The sequence below is a fragment of the Cervus elaphus genome, chromosome X, assembly GCF_910594005.1.
Source record: "Cervus elaphus chromosome X, mCerEla1.1, whole genome shotgun sequence".
Lineage (NCBI taxonomy): Eukaryota > Metazoa > Chordata > Mammalia > Artiodactyla > Cervidae > Cervus > Cervus elaphus.
In genome coordinates, this window is record NC_057848.1 from 159601201 (window position 1) to 159613752 (window position 12552).

Sequence of the window (12552 nt, forward strand, 5' to 3'; positions counted from 1 at the left end):
TGCAAAGAATTCAGTATTGACCATCTGGTGATGTCCATGTGTTGGAAGAGGGTGTTTACTATGACCAGTGAGTTCTCTTGGCGAAACTCTGTTAGCCTCTGCCCTGCTTCATTTTGTACACCAAGGCCAAACTTGCCTGTCACTCCAAGTATCTCTTGACTTCCTACTTTTGCATTCCAATCGCCTATGATGAAAAGGATATCTTTGTGTGTTAGTTCTAGAAGGTCTTGTAGGTCTTCATAGAGCCATTCAACTTCAACTTCTTCAGCATTAGTGTTTGGGGCATAGACTTGGATTACTGTGATATTGAATAGTTTGCCTTGGAAATGAACAGAGATCCTTCTGTTGTTTTTGAGATTGCACCCAAGTACTGCATTTTGAACTCTTTTGTTGACTATGAGGGCTACTCCATTTAGTCTAAGGGATTTTTGCCCACAGGAGGTAGAAAGACTTCCTGTCTCTTTTGTTTCTTAATAGTAATCAACATAAGTTCATCCTCATGACAGAGAGACACATTTTGGGGTTTTGCTCCAGTATTCTAATAGCGAAGGTGATGCTTCTCTCCCTGGTTAGGTTTGTGGACCAGCTAGAGATTGTTACCGTTTTTTACTCAGATTTGCACCTCAGGGGAGAAGGGGGTTTGATAGATACAACCCTTAGCCAAATTTCTGATATCTAAATGCCTCAGAAAATGTGCAACTCAGACCTGTTCTTTCTGAAGTAGGATTAGTTATTTAGCCAGTTACATCTCACCCTCACCGGCTTCCTCTCTGTGATTCTGTCCTGTTTCAAGTGGTCAGTTTCTCAGGCTTATCTCCTCTACAGCCCTCAGAATTTTTCCTGAAGAGTGGCGAGTCATTGATTGCTTTGCTTGGCTTCCAAGGCTACTCTGAATCGAAATGTCCTGTGCCTCAGTGGACAATTTGCTGGAGAAATGGGCATGAAGAGTCAGATAGTGCTTGCTAGCTACCATCGCATCTGGGAAGTTCAGAAGTATTTTACCTTGGGGCTGTGCTGACCTTTGAAGTTTGAGTTTTATTCATCCCATATGCTAATCCATTATTCATGGGGAAATTCTTAAATTGCCTTTTCTAAGCCAAATTGAAATTTTCGTACAACAGGTGATAAATGAGCATTTTAAGCCGAGTATTTTAAGCTGTCAGATATTGGTGCTACAAGTCATTCATCATAAGGAGCAAGACCCTATGGGGCCTTCCCAGGACAGACCCCTCTCCCATATCCTTTGCTGTAACTCCTCTCTGAAATACCTAGATAATAGTATCTGATGCATATCTCTGGAGTTGTTTTACACATGCTAAAATCACCACTAAATGGAAGAAATTAACTACCTATGGTCAGGAGCACATAGTCCCAGACCTACTGGCGCCTAAGGATTGATATTGTTAACCCCCCACCCCCCAAGACACTGTCCTGTTACCTTACACGCGTCAACCAGAGAATTGTGCATGAGCTGATCACACACCCTGGGACGGGACACATTTCCTTTACCTGCCCTTTAAAACTGCTTTCCTGAAACCCTGCTGCAAATGACAGCTTTTTCAGCACCAACTGTCCTGATCTCCTTGCTTGGTGACCTGTGATAAACATTGCCTGTTCCTTCACCGCAACCCGTTGTCAGGAGATTGGCTTCACTGTGTGTGCGTGGTTGTACCCAAGTTTGGTTCAGTACCGTCAACAGTTAGGTTTGGAAGCATCTCTGTCTTTGCACAGCAGTGCTTGTACCATTATTTGAATGTTTTATTACATTTTTTTCTTTTTTTTATAAAAATGTCATTGAGAGGAGAGAGTGGGACGAATTGAGAGAATAGTATGGAAACATATACATTACCATATGTAAAATAGATAGCCAGTGGGAATTTGCTATTTGACACAGAGCCCTCAATCCAGTGCTCTGTGACAACTAGAGGGGTGGAATGGGATAGGAGATGGGAGAGGGGATTCAGGAGGGAGGGGACACATGGATACCTGTGACTGATTCGTGTTAAAAAAAAATGTCAGTAGGAGAAGCCTAGATCTCAAACACAGTATAGACTCTTAAGCATGCTGAAAGCTGATCGTCTTTGACTTTATTTGGAGCTCATCAGACTTAGACATGAGGATTACGCTAATTGTGAAGAAAATGAATAAAAATAGTCAACATCTCCAAAATGGTGAAAATATATTATTGAACAGTGTTTCAAAATGATTGATGTATTTTGAGTTTTTCTAATATTTTTTAATATCTCTGGGAGTTAAATCTTCTTGTAAGGGAGGAAAAATAACTTTCCTTTCACTCTTCCAGATTCTTGGCTGACATCGCATGATAAAAGACAGATTAATGGGAGAAAAACAGGTTTAATATCATGTATGTGTCTTATATATATGAGAAACCCAGGAAGACTGAGTCACTCCCTCTAACCTTCAATACCATCTCCAGCTAAAAACAAAAGATGTTTGGCAAGGAGAGAACCAGGTTTTCAAGGCAAAACACAGTAAACAAAGGTAAGGATGTTATACAGATTTAAGTCTAAGCCTTCTTCCTTGATCTAAAGATCTAGTCATCTTCTGCTTCTTAGTACTCAAAGGGTACCCTTGCATATGGAGATTCCCCTTATAGCTGTAAATTGCTCTTACTAAAGGGTAACTTCTACTTGGTTTTCAGAGCTTTTCCCATGTCTGCTGTTTTCTTGTTGTTGTTGTTGATTTTCCTTTAAAAACCAACCTTCTTAAAATAATCCTTATCCCAAAGAGGCATATTTTCGGTGGCAAATTCTGCTTTCGTTCCTATACAATCCTATTATTTGACTTTCTTAAACTGGAATTTGTATACATTGTTAGGAAGATATTTTGTTTCAAACTATGGGGCTCTTACACTGTGATGTTTATTCTGGAAACATAATTAGGATGTAATTCCTATTTTTTCTCTCTACCTTTAAGGTAGTTTAAAAATTCAAAGAATGGAGATTCCTATTAATTAATAAATAATCCTCTTGCTTTTTCCCCCTCATAAATGAAACAAGGAACAAGTCTCAAATGGAGTCACTAAGACCTATGGAGACTTAATACCTGACCTAACTGCAGTTTCAGCCTTTACCAGTTGTGAAATTTTAAAATAATTTCCTAATCAGCACTAGTGAGAAAAGAATCCTTGAATAAAGCTGATTAGATCTTCAAATTTAGTTAGTTGAATTTTGTTTCTTAACATATGTGAGGTGACTTAAATAATTTTTCTGGGCTCTTGTTGACACTAGAAAAATGAGGACTACAGGTATCATACCCAAGTTATTATGAACCTCATAGTATTCAGGGAACTACTAAAAGAATTTGAGGATTTCCCAGAGGCTAATTTATCACTGAATAGCTTTTACAAACGTAACAGCTTGTGTTTTCCCATTCCACTTGAGGGAAGGTATTTTCAGGTCTCAATTCCTGGCTGGAGAGTGTGTATTTTAGGGAAAAAAATAGTGGTATTTTGTTGGCTCAGACACTAAATCCAAGTCTTTTACTAAGAGCTTATGAAAATTCCCAGCTTCCAAGACTACTTTAATGTGTCGAAATGTGATCAAAAGAATCCTCTTCATATAGTTTGGAATTACATGTGAAATTGTGGTTCTTGCCATCAATCTGCTGTGTGATCTGAGGAGGTTTATTTAATCTATGGGAGTCCTGGCTTCCTCATATATAAAGCGGAACCTAGTAGGGTTATTTAGACATTGATTGGGTCTTCCTAGGTGGCACTACTTGCAAAGAACCCACCTGCCAGTGCAGGAGACCTAAGAGACTCAGTTTCTTTTTTTTTTTTTTGAGACTCAGTTTCAATCCCTGGGTAGGAGAGATCCCCTGGAGTAGAAAATGGCAACCTACTATATTTATTCATGTTAGGTGAATCATTTTTGGTATCTTAGGAGAAGGAATGGCAACCCACTCCAGTATTTTTGCCTGGAGAATCCCATGGAGAGAGGAGCCTGGAGGGCTACAGTCCATGGGGTCACAAAGAGTTGGACATGAATAAAGTGACTTAGCAGCAGCAGCAATAGGCTATGAACATTCTGTGATTGCTTTCCAGATGATTAAATAATAGGTTAGAACTATGTACAATCCTAATTTTAGTTCCTACATTTACATTTACCTGGAATGCTGAAATGACCCTGTGAAAACCTTTCTGGATTATTCGTTTGTTGGGAGATAATTCTCCATGGGTGTCTCGCGTTTCTCCACATCTTCTGAGCAAAGGCATCAGCAGATTTGCATTCTAGACTCTCTTTCACAGGATGCTTGTGTAATAAAAAGCCTTACAAGATATAGTGTTTTCCTCCAAAGCAGAGGGCAGATTTGCTTGCTTTCCAGAATAGTAATGAAATTAGTCTCTCCCCAGGGCAGATTTAGTAGTAGCCCTCTTATCAAAGATCTGTGTTTGTGTTTCCAAGGTTCAGAGTTCCTCACTGCATGTTCAGGCATCATCTGACCCTCACTGCATCACTGTGGATACTGGGCCTTGGGAGCCAGTGCAGTTGATGCACTGGCTACTGCTATTGTTGGCCTGTGTCTTTTGCCTCTGAGCCAAGAGTCCACCTATTTCATATGACTGGAACACAGAGGACAGGACTGGTACCTGAGAGATTTTATCTCGTTACTCCCAGCCTTTGCTTCCTCTCCTCTCACCTCTCAGCAGATGGGGCAGGAGACAGAGGGAACCAAAAACTAATAGTAGGCCTGACTTCTTAGAGTTGCCTGAAGATTATAGATGATACTTGTAAATCATTAAGTGCAGTGTCTGGCACAGAGGAAGTGTTCAATGAATTATAGCTATTTAACTTTTCTTCTTTCCATTAAAGAGCTTTGGATACATTTCCCCAAGGTTCATCTGAGTATGACTTTGGTTTTCTCTTAATTCGTGGATACTTGTGTCTCCATTGATTTGAGCGATCATTTGAAAATCAGCCCTAACTGACCCTTGGGGAAACATCCATAGATTCTTACATGTACAGATGACATGGTGGGATTTCCCTGGTGGTCCAGTTGTTTAGACTCCGCACTTCCACTGCGGGCGGGGGTGGGGGAGGGGGCAGGATCCATCCCTGGTCAGAGAAGTAGCATCCTGCATGTGGCAGGGCACAGCCAAAAAATAAAAAATGACCAGTGTAGTGCATAGTTTAAGGCAGAAATTCAGTGAGTGTTAGGTATGATGGAGATGATAACTGTTCGTGTTTCTTTCCCTCCCTCCAAACTCATGTATCTAGCATCTTACTCTATTGCTTAGCCCAGCTATTTTCTACCCATGGCTATACATAAAATTTGGAGAAGGAAATGGCAACCCACTCCAGTATTCTTGCCTGGAAAATCCCATGGACAGAGGAGCCTGGTAGGTTACCGTCCATGGGGTCGCAAAGAGTCAGACACGACTGAGCGACTTCACTTTCACTTTCCTATACATAAAATTTAAAGTTACAGAAGCAGAAAATATTAAAAGAGCTTAAATTTAAAATGTGGAAGATTCTGTGTATTTGAGGGGAGGTGTGGAGGGGGTCATTTTTTTCTTGTGCTTACTGCTGTAAGGAAGATAAAGCAGATAAGGAAGCAAAATAGTGAAGACAGAAACTAAATGATCTTATATATCAGTAAATGCAGTAAGTAGGCCTTGTTTGGACCTGATTAAACAACCCAAAGATTTTGAGGTGGGGGGTGGGGAGGAATTGAACATACACTAAGTATAAGAATTATTAGAGAATTATTTTTCATTGTGTTAGGTGTGATAATGGTATTTTTAAACAGCCCTTATCTGCTAGAGATACACAGAAATATTTATTGGTGAAATTATATGATGTCCAGGGAGTCTTTAACATACTTCAGGAAAAGAAGAATGCAAAAAGGGGTAAGAAAGGCAAAATCTTAATTGTTGTTGAAACTGGTTCATGAGTATATGAAAGTCCATTGTAACTATTCTACTTTTAAAAAAATTTATTTATCTATTTATGTTGGCTGTACTGAGTCTTTGTTGCTGTGCATGGGCTTTCTCAGATTGCGGCCAGTGGGGGCTACTCTCACTGCAGTGCACGGGCTTCTCATTGCTTGTGGAGCAATGTGAAGTGGCTTCTCTTGTTGTGGAGCAGAGGCTTAGTTGCTCCACAGCATGTGGAATCTTCCCGGACCAGGGATTGAACCTGTGTCCATGCATTATTAGGTGGATTCTTAACCCCTGGGCCACCAGGGAAGTCCTAACTTTTCTACTTTTATGTGTTTGGAAATGATCTTAATAAAAATTTTAAAACAAATAAAAAGAAGCTACATGATTTTAGTTTATTTCAGCTTTACTATTTAACTAGTTACTTAAGTTTCCATAATCTCTGTGTTTCCTCATCTGTAAATTGTAGAACATAATGGTGTTAACCTCAAGGACTTGAAGATTAAATGAATTAATACTTCTAAAACAGTTGAGATTTATAGATGTATTTCACTCAGTGATGTCTGACTCTTTGCGGCCTCATGGACTGTAGTCTGTCATGCTCCTCCGTCCATGGAATTTTCCAGTCAACAATACTGGGGCAGCCATTTCCTGATTGAACCTGTATCTCTTATGTCTTCTGCATTGGCAGGTGGGTTCTTTACCACTAGTGCCACCTGGAAAGCCCTAAAACAGAACAGTGCTTTTTTCATAGTAAGCATTCAAAAAATGTTCATGAATACACTATTTCCTATTATTTAGGAAGGCAGGAGGGGCTTCCCTGATAGCTCAGTTGGTAAAGAATCTGCCTGCAACGTGAGAGACCTGGATTCAATCCCTGGGCTGGGACGATCCCCTGGAGAAGGGAACGGCTACCCACTCCAGTATTCTGGCCTGGAGAATTCCATGGACTATATAGTCCATGGGGTCACAAAGAGTCGGACATGACTGAGTGAATAACACTTGATGTTAATGAGCTTTCCAGGTTGTGCTAGTTGTAAAGAAACTGCCTGCCAATGCAGGAGACCAAGAGATGAAGGTTCGATTCCTTGGAGTAGGAAATGGCAACCTGTTCTAGTATTCTTGCCTGGAAAATTCCAGGGGCCTAAGAGCCTGACAGGCCACAGTCCATGGGGTTGCAAAGAGTGGGACAGGACTGAGCAAAATATATTTCAACAGTTCATGGAATTCAGAGCAAAGGAGATATATTAGGGGGAAAACTCTTCCTTACTTCTTTTGAAATCAGTCACTTTCCATGGTATTATATCAATTCAGATTGAATTTGGCTATAAGAAGTAAATAGTAAATAAGTTACAGAGCGTAGTAACTTTTATGACTTAAGTAGGAAATACTACATCTCTAGAGTTGGGGAGCTACTGGCATTGGTTTGACAGCTCAGCTATGTCAGGGCCCAAGATGTTGTAATTCCCTAGGCCTTTCCCTCATGGCTACAAGATGCCTGCTACAGCTCCAGGCATTGGACTGCAGCCAAGGCAGAAAGGAGAAGGGAAGAGTAGTGGCAGTCTTATCTGTCTAATTTATCAGGAAATCAAAATCTTTCCTGGAAACTCTTTAAATAAGTGACCATTTCTGTCTCATTGGCCAGCAATATGTTACATGGCACTACTCGTAGCAAAGGAAGCTGAAAAAATCAATTAGTAGTGTTTCCAGTGTATAAGTGTGAAAGCAACACGTGATAAGGGAAGGATAGTTGGGTCATCCACTTAATGGTATTGTTTTCAGGTAGTATTTGGACTTTAAAAGTCAGCATTTGATCTAGCAAATTGCAGACTCTATTGAAAGAATAGTCTGACAGATTCTGTGATTATCCATGAAAACCAAAATGTTATTTCTGAAAGGAGCATTTAGTTCATCTCTCATGTTAATAATGTCTGACATGTTAGACAGTAAATATTTGTTGACTGAAAAAAAAATAACCTTAGAAATGGAAACATAAAATGGCTCCACCTACTGGGTAATTGTATTAGTTACCTATTGGTATTGTAAGTACCCCCCAAAATTTAGTAACTTAAGAGAATAAATACTTACAGTTGACCTTTGAATAAAACAAGTTTGAACCACATGAGTCCACTTATATGCAGATTTTTTCCCAATATAATTGGCCTTTCATATCCATGGGTTCCGTGGATTCAACCAACTGCAGATAATGTAATGACATTTGAGATGTGTGGTTGGTTGTATCTGCAGATGCAGAACCTGTGCATACAGAGGGCCAACTATAGGACTTGAGCATTCAGGGATTTTGATATCAGTGGTGGGTCCTAAAAACAACCCTCCATGAATACCAAAGGACAGTTGTATTGTGTCCTAGTTTCTGAGGATCAGAAATTGAGAAACTACTTAAGTGGTTCTGGCTTAGAACCTCTCATGAGGTCACAATCAAATTGTCAGCCAAGACTTCAGTCATCAGAAGACGACTGGGGCTGGAAGATCTCATTCCAAGTTCACTGAAGTGACAGTTCGTCATAAACCTCTGTTCCTCACCATGTGGGCTATAGGGGAGGAACCTTTTCCTTCTCCCACTTAGGTTCTTTGGCTGGTATAATAATGGACATGAGACACATTAATTGTATGCGTGGGAGTCTTATGGACATGAGAGGGTCAAAAACAGTCAGGCAGTTGAAACTTGTATGCCATCCTGAGGAAAGGAGAAGGGGGATGGGGTCTGGAGCTGAAAAGGGGAGGAAGACAATTCACAGGGAGAGAAGAAATGTCCCTTGAACAGGAAGGAGATCAAACCAGTCAATCCTAGAGGAAATCAACCCTGAATATTCACTGGAAGGACTGATGCTGAAGCTGAAGCTCCAATACTTTGGCCACATACTTTGATGTGAAGAGCTGACTGATTGGAAAAGATCTTGATGCTGGGAAAAATTGAAGGCAGGAGGAGAAGGGGGCGACAGAGGATGAGATGGTTGGATGGCATCACGGACTCAATGGACATGAATTGAGCAAACTCTGAGAGAGAGTGACGGACAGGGAAGCCTGACATGCTGCAGTCCAAGGAGTCACAAAGAGTCAGGCACAACTGAGTGACTGAGCAACATCAAGAAATGCAAATGTTGGTAAAAAAAAAAAAAAAAAGTTTGTCAGGCCACACAGAGACAATGGGTCATGCAGAAGGCTTTGGACAAACAGGCTCTGCTGACAGGCACCACCCCCCTCCACCCCCACCTCAGCTTACCACACCTAACCCAAACTTTATGGGTTATGTAAATTCTTATATGGTGTTAAAGGGGGAGGTAAAAAGCTCTTCCTGAGTCTGTTGGACCTTGACTGTCTTCAGTGAAAAATAATCCATGTGCCAGATAGCATGTTCTGGAGTGCCCTGCCCTGAACCCCCTCAGGGCCCCTCCTAACACAGGAGCTCATAACACAGAAACTGACTTCCTTCAGACTGAGTGATCCAAGACAGCCAGGTAGACAAGCCATAGTGTCTCTTATGTTCTAGCCTCAACAGTGATAAACATTACTTCTGCCATATTCTGTCATTACACAGACCTATCCTGATAGAATGCAGGCAGGGACAACATAAGAGTGTGAATCCCAGAAGGAAGAGGTTGTTGGACACCATCTCGAAGGCTGGCTACCACACTCACAGAGCAATTTAGCTGAGAAATGAGAACTGCAAGCCCAGCTTTTCTGATGATCAACCTGTGGCCCACATGACATTTCTTTCTCTTAGTAAAGAGAAATTTTTGTTAAAAACAATCATTTTAAGTTAACCAATAGCTTTCTCTGTGTCTTATATGTGCCCACACAGACACATTGACAGGAACACACAAACACATGAATATTTTGCTATGGCTCAATTTCTGTCAGTATTCTTTAGAGGACGAAAACCAGAGTTCTTGCCTAATGCAACTAAAACCCACAATTGGACAATTAAGAGAGCTATGTCATCAAAAAGGGTATAGATCTACCATAAGAATTATGCAGCTGACCTCTTCCATAAGTGAAATGGAAAACAGTCAAGAAAGAAGCAAAGGAATTGTCTGTAAGATAGACGGGAAGGAAGCAAAAGGTAATTGAAACATTTTTAAATGAAAAGACCAGCTTTTATTTTTTACTGTAGGGCAAACCGAGCCCCCAAGCTCTTCTTTCAATGTGCCTGTGTTTGTATAGAAATACAGATTGTTCAAAAATTGCTCACTCTAGTTAAATCTTATTGCTAAAGGAGACCACCAGGGCTTCCCTGGTGGCTCAGAAGGTAAAGAATCCGCCTGCGATGTGGGAGACTTGGGTTCAATCCCTGGGTTGGGAAGATCCCCTGGAGGAGGCCATGGTAACCCACTCTGGTATTCTTGCCTGGAGAATCCCCATGGACAGAGGAGCCTGGTGGGCTACAGCCCATAAGGTCGCAAAGAGTCAGACATGACTGAGCGACTAAGCACAGCACACAAAGGAGACCACATTGAATTTCAACTTATTATAGTGATATTATTTTCCAAGTATATGTTTTTTTTGAGGACACATTCCACATTTTATTTACAATTTAAGACTAACTTTAATCTCAAAATCACATATCCATGCACCTATTTACTTTTTGTTGATTTTACTTACACGTAAATGCATGGTTTGTCCAACAAAGACTGTAAACAAATGTTTACCATGTCTGTTACATGGAACACAGGAACAGCTTGTGGAAGAAATTCATCCACCTCCCACACAACATTTTTTTTTTAAATAAATACAGGTATCACAACAATCCTGAACATATTTTTGATACTGTTAGTAGTCAGCACCAATACCGCTTTGAAAATTAACACAATTTGTGACAGTATTTGTTGTACCTGCTACTTTAGACAATTTCAACTGAAGCTCCTTCACTCAGCAAGATGGACAGAACACACCATTCTGGGCTTCCTTCTTGAACTTTCTCTCCAGAAACACACCTGCCTGCACAGCCATCTGACACTTCTCGCCATGCTCCCACCTGCAAACCTGAGTTCCCCTTGAGTACTCCAGGTTCATGCTTAAATGATGGTACCTTAACAAGAAAGAAACTATGCTCAATTTTCCTCTTGTTACCATTGCCTACTCTTTTTTGTCCTTCTTCAAGTTCTTCCACAAGTGAAAATTACGAGGAACTTTAAAGCCTGTGGAGACTGCCATCTCCTGCAGCCTGACCTCCAAATGTATCTTACAGGAAGTATAAATTTGTTTTCAGAATGACCAATCCTTTAGAACTTGCAGAAATAAGCAGTTTTAAATTTTTATCAATTCTAGTTTTGGAGCTAAAAATAACAGTAAAAATTTGCATGATTTTAATAGTGTCCTTTTGTTCCTATCTCTCTGAAGTCCCTGAAAACCATTTTCTGGGTGTATGTCAATAATTTGACACCTCTTGAAATAATGAAGGGGGAAGGAACAAAGAAGACTGTTTTGGTCTGGCTTCTTCCTTATAGAAATGAATATTTCAATTACCTTCAGTAAAAATTGAATGGGTTCCTTTGGGGGTCATATGTTTTTAAAACGAGTGTTCAAATCTTACCAAATATAACTACTCATTGGTTTAATCTGAGTATATGAACTGGATCACACTCCAGGGCCATTATTTTTTTTGTCATTGAAAATACCAGTTTTTGAAACAGAAAGGAAACTAACATTTCTGGAGCAGCAAATAGGGAGTTAAAGGCTGTGCTAGGTGATGTTGATGTTTTCAGGTAGGATCCCACTTTACAGAACTGAGGTTCAGAGAGCTTAACTTTCTGACTTGATCAGTGACTATTTGTTGAGCTCTTGCTATAAGTGATATGTACTATACTAAATGGCAGAAACACAGTGATAAATAAGACCAGGCCACACAGCCTGTGAGTGCAAAAGGTATGAGTAGAAGGTTTCAAAGTCCAGTATCTTTTGATTCCACCTCTGAATACTTAGATGTGAAGACCCCAGGACACACAGAAGAACATATGATTGGTCATAGGTTGATATTGGGGACATGCTAACATTGAGTGCTGACTTTTTGTCAGGCATTAGGCAAAAAGTTTGCCATGTTTTAATGCATATAACACTCAAAACCACCCTTTGAAATGGATATTAGTATTTCATTAATCCATGGAAAGTGGAGGCACACAGGGGCTCGAATTGTTGCTCATGGTTGCTCAGACATTCAGGAATGGAAAATATGAGTCAAAGAGGGAGTGTCTATTTCCAGCAGGAAGGGTCAGAGAAAGCTTTTATAGAGGAGGAAAACATCTGCTCTGCCAAGAAATGGCAAATAAATGGGACACACTTTATTCCTTCTTCTTTCTGTGGTGATGGTCAACTCCACTGAATCAGTCCTGGCACCTTTTCCCATCATGCTGGGACATGGTTTCAGAAATCTCTCAACATAAACTCCAGGCAGCCACCACCAGCCAACTAGAGTCTGTACTTGAGAGAAACCATATTTTCCACTCATAGCAAGCATTTCTTACTGTTTTTGATTGCCCAGCATCCATATCATCTGTCCAGTACTATCTGCATTTCTTTTGAGGGAGTTAGGTTTTTGCATAGTGTAGTCTTGGTGGGAGAACAATTCCAGATACCAACAAATTTTTACAGAAGCCAAGAGGACAAGGCAGGATAAAAGTATATATAACCTG